The following is a 5,225-nucleotide window of genomic DNA, read 5'->3' on the forward strand; positions in this document are numbered from 1 at the left end:
TGTCTACCATTTACAATAGATTTGATCTTTTTTTGATACTTTTTGAAATTTGAGAATTAAAAGATGAAATTTTACAGTATATTGTTTTAAGTATTATGTTTCTTGGCTTCATAGGCAAATACTTTTTCCTTTGAAGTAGATTTATTCCTCCTTTCCTCCTCTCTTTCTCTTTTTTCCTCACTCTTCCTCTCCTTCCCTTCTCCCTTCCTTCCCTCTTCTGTGTGTGCGTAAATGTATGTATTTTCCCTTAGTGGGATTCACTCTAGCATAGTGGAAAGAGAGTGAGGTGTGAAGCCAGACAAACCTTTGTTGAGTTTCATGTTTTCCTATTACCTATGTAGCTTTGGCATGCGGTGACCAGATGTCCTAATTTGCTGAAGGCTAAGGGTTTTCCTAGAAGGCAGGACATTCAGTGCTAAACCCAGGATGGTACTGAACAAATCAGGACAGTTGATCACCTCACTTAGACAAGACACTTAACCTCTCAGAGCCTAGGTTTATTCATTTGTGAAATGTTGTTCTTCAGTTGCTCAGTCATGTCTGACTCTTTGCGACCCCATGGACTGCAGCACACCAGGTTTCCCTGTCCTTCACCATCTCCCAGAACTTGCTCAAGCTCATGTCATTGAGTCAGTGATGCCATCCAACCATCTCATCCTCTGTTGTCCACTTCTCCTCCTGCCTTCAATCTTTCCCAGAACCAGGGTCTTTTCTAATGAGTTGGCTCTTTGCATCAGGTGGCCAAAGTATTAGAGCTTCAGCTTCAGCATCAGTCCTTCCAATGAATATTCAGGGTTGATTACCTTTAGGATGGACTGGTTGTATCTCCTTGCAGTCCAAGGGACTCTCAAGAGTCTTCTCCAACCACAGCTCAAAAGCATCAATTCTTCAGTGCTCAGCCTTCTTTATGGTCCAACTGTCACCTCCATTTATGACTACTGGAAAAACCATAGCTTTGACTAGACAGATCTTTGTCAGCAAAGTAACGTCTCTGCTTTTTAATAGGCTGTTTAGGTTGGTTGTAGCTTTTCTTCTAAGGAGCAAGCATCTTTTAATTTCATGTCTGCACTCACCATCTGTAGTGATTTTGGAGCCCCCAAAATAAAGTCTGTCACTGTTTCCATTGTTTCATTTATTTGCCATGAAGTGATGGGACTGGATGCCACGATCTTCATTTTTTGAATATTGAGCTTTAAATAAGCTTTTTCACTCTCCTCTTTTACCTTCATCAAAAGGCTCTTTAGTTCCTCTTCACTTTCTGCCATAAACATGGTATCATCTGCGTATCTGAGGTTATTGATATTTCTCCCGGGAATCTTGATTCCAGCTTGTGCTTCACCCAGCCTGGCATTTCCTATGATGTACTCTGCATATAAGTTAAATAAGCAGGGTAACAACATACATACTCCTTTGACATACTCCTTTCCCAATTTGGAACCAGTCTGTTGTTCCATGTCCAGTTCTAACTGTTGCTTCTTGACCTGCACACAAGTTTCTCAGGAGGCAGATAAGGTGGTCTGGTATTCCCATCTCCTGAAGAATTTCCCACAGTTTGTTGTGATCAACACAGTCAAAGGCTTTAGCACAGTTAATGAAGCCAAAGTAGATGTTTTTCTGGAATTCTCTTGCTTTTTCTATGATCCAGCAGATGTTGGCAATTTGATCTCTGGTTCCTCTGTCTTTTCTAAATCCAACTTTAACATCTTGGAGTTCTTGGTTCACATACTGTTGAAGTCTAGCTGGGAGAATTTTGAGCATTACTTTAATAGCATGTGAAGTGAATGCAGTTATGTGGTAGTTTGAACATTCCTTGGCATTGCCTTTCTTTGGTATTGGAATGAAAACTGACATTTTCCAGTCCTGTGGCCACTGCTGAGTTTTACAAATTTGCTGGCATATTGAGTGAAGCACTTTCACAACATCATCTTTTAGGATTTGAAATAGCTCAGCTGGAGTTCTATCACTTCCACTAGCTTTGTTCATACTAATGCTTCCTATGGCCCATTTGACTTTGCACTCCAAGATGTCTGGCTTTAGGTGAGTGATCACACCATCATGGTTATCTGGGTCATTAAAATCTTTTTTTCTATAGTTCTTCTGTGTGTTCTTGACATCTCTTCTTAATATCTTCTGCTTCTGTTAGGTCCATACCATTTCTGTCCTTTATTGTGCCCATCTTTGCATGAAATATTCTCTTGGTATCTCTAATTTTCTTGAAGAGATCTCTAGCATTTCTGATTCTATTATTTCCCTCTATTTCTTTGCAGTGTTCACTTAGAAAGGCTTTCTCATCTCTCTTTGCTGTTCTTTGGAACTCTGCATTCAGATGGGTATATCTTTCCTTTTCTCCTTTGCCTTTCATTTCTCTTCTTTCCTCAGCTACTTGTAAGGCCTTCTCAGACAACCATTTTGCCTTTCTTTTCCTTGGGGATGGTTTTGATTACTGCCTCCTGTGCAATCTTACAGACCTCCATCCATAGTTCTTCAGTCAGTCTTTCTATCAGATCTAATCTTATGAATCTATTTGTCACTTCTACTGTATAATTGTAAGGGATTTGGTTTACATCATACCTGAATGGTCTAATGGTTTTCCCTACTTTCTTCAATTTAAGTCTGAATTTTGCAGTAAGGAGTTCATGATCTGAGCAGCAATCAGCTCCCAGTGTTGTTTTTCCTGACTGTATAGAGCTTCTCCATCTTCAGCTACAAAGAAGATAATCAATCTGATTTTGGTAACCACCATCCGGTGATGTCCATGTGTATTGTCAGGTGTCTTGTGTTATTGGAAGGGGGTGTTTATTATGACCAGTGTGTTCTCTTGGCACAACTCTGTTAGCCTTTGCCCTGCTTCATTTTGTACTCTAAGACCAAACTTGCCTGTTACTCCAGGTATCTCTTGACTTCCCACTTTTGCATTCCAGTCCCCTATGATGAAAAAGACATCTTTTTTTGGTATTAGTTCTAGAAGATCTTATACATCTTCATAGAACTGTTCAGCTTCAGCTTCTTTGGCTTTAGTGTTTGGGGCACAGACTTGGCTTACTGTGATATTGAATGGTTTGCCTTGGAAATGAACAGAAATCATTCTGTCATTTTTGAGACTGAACCCAAGTACTGCATTTTGGACTCTTGTTGACAATGAGGGCTACTCCATTTCTTCTAAGGCATTCTTGCCAGTAATAGTAGATATAACAGTCATCTGAATTAAATTCACCCATTCCAGTTGGTTTTAGTTCACTGATTCCTAAAATGTTGATGTTCTCTCTTGCCATCTCCTGTTTGACCACCTCCAATTTACCTTGGTTCATGGACCTAACATTCCAGGTTCCTGTGCAATATTGTTCTTTACAGCATCGGACTTTACTTTCACCACCAAACATATCCGCAACTGGGCATTGTTTCCACTTTGGCTCAGCCTCTTCATTCCTTCTGGAGCTGTTTCTCCAGTCTTCCCCAGTAGCATATTGGGCACCTACTGACCTGGGGAGTTTGTCTTTCAGTGTCTTATCTTTTTGCCTTTTCATACTGTTCATGGGATTCTCAAGGCAAGAATACTGAAGTGGTTTGCCATTGTCTTCTCTAGTGGACCATGTTTTGTCAGAACTCTCCACCATGACCCATCTGTCTCAGGTGGTCCTACACAGCATGCTCATAGTTTCATTGAGTTAGACAAGGCTGTGATATATGTGATCAGTTTGGTTAGAAAGTGAAAGTCGCTCAGTTATGTTTAACTTTTGGTGACCCCTTGGATTGTACAGTCCATGGCATTCTCCAGACCAGAAGACTGGAGTGAGTAGCTGTTCCCTTCTCCAGGGGATCTTCCCAACCCAGAGATCAAACCCAGGTCTCCCACATTGCAGGTGGATTCTTTACCATCAGAGTCACCAGGGAAGCCCTACGTTAGTTGGTTAGTTTCCTGTGATTGTGGTTTTCATACTGTCTGCCCTTTGACGGATGAGGATAAGAGGCTTGTGGAAGCTTCCTGATGGGAGGGACTGGCTGTGGGGAAAACTGTGTTTTGGTCTGGTGAGCAAGAGCATGTTCAGTAAATCTTTAATCCAATTTTCTGCTGATGGGTGGGGCTGCGTTCCCTCCCTGTAGTTAGGCCTGAAGCCAAACTATGGTGGGCTAATGGTGGTAATGGTGACCTCCTTCAAAAGGACTTATGCCAGCTCCCAGAACTGTTGCAGTCAATGCCCCTGTCCCTGCAGCAGGCTACTGTTGACCCACGCCTCCGCCAGAGAGTCCTGGACATTCACAGGCAAGTCTGGCCAGTCTCTTATGGGGTCACTGCTCCGTTATTCTGGGTCCTGGTGTGTGCAAGGTTTTGTTTGTGCCCTCCAGCAGTCTGTTTCCCCAGTCCCAGAATTGAAGTTCTGCAGTTAAATCCCTCTGGCCTTCAAAGTCAGATTCCCTGAGTTTTCTCAGTCCCTTTGCCAGATCCCAAGGTTGGGAAATCTGTTGTCAGCCCTAGAACTTTTGCAACAGTGCAAGAACTTCTTTCGTACAATTGTACCTTAGTTTGTGTCTTTCATACAATTGTACCTTAGTTTGTGTCTTCTGTTTGGGTCTTCTGCTCAGAGGCTCACTGGAGCCAATGGCAGCCTCCTGTAAAAGGACCTATGCCATATGCCATGCCTCCCAGGTCTGCTACAGCCAGAGCCCCCATCCCTGTGGCAGGTCACTGCTGACCTGTGCCTCCGCAGGAGACACTCAAACATTCAAAGGCAGGTCTGGCTCAGTCTCTTGTGGAGGTCACTGCTCCATTCCCTGGGTCCTGGTGTACCTGAGGTTTTGTTTGCACCCTCCGAGCATCTCTAGTGAGTCTGAGATTTGATTTTATATACAATTGCACCCCTCCTACTGTCTTGTTGGGGCTTCTCCTTTGCCCTTGGATGCAGGGTATCTTTTTTTAATGGGATCCAACGTTCTCCTGTTGATGATTGTTTGGCAACTAGTTGCTGTTTAGGTGTTCTCACAGAAGAAGATGAGCACATGTCCTTCTACTCCACCATGGCTTAGTGGGATAGTAATATTTGTCCCATGAATTATTTTAAGGATTGGGGCTAGTGTATAAAAAAGAGGCCTGAAGCTGTATCTGAAATCTACTAGATCTCAATAGGTGATAATGATAGCAATATTAATATTAGTAATTTTCTGTATTTTTTTAAGCCTCAGTGATCTTTCATCATTATTCATTTCTGCTATCAAAGCTTTTCTCTTAA

This window comes from Bos javanicus, chromosome 1 (genome assembly GCF_032452875.1).
Source record: "Bos javanicus breed banteng chromosome 1, ARS-OSU_banteng_1.0, whole genome shotgun sequence".
NCBI lineage: Eukaryota > Metazoa > Chordata > Mammalia > Artiodactyla > Bovidae > Bos > Bos javanicus.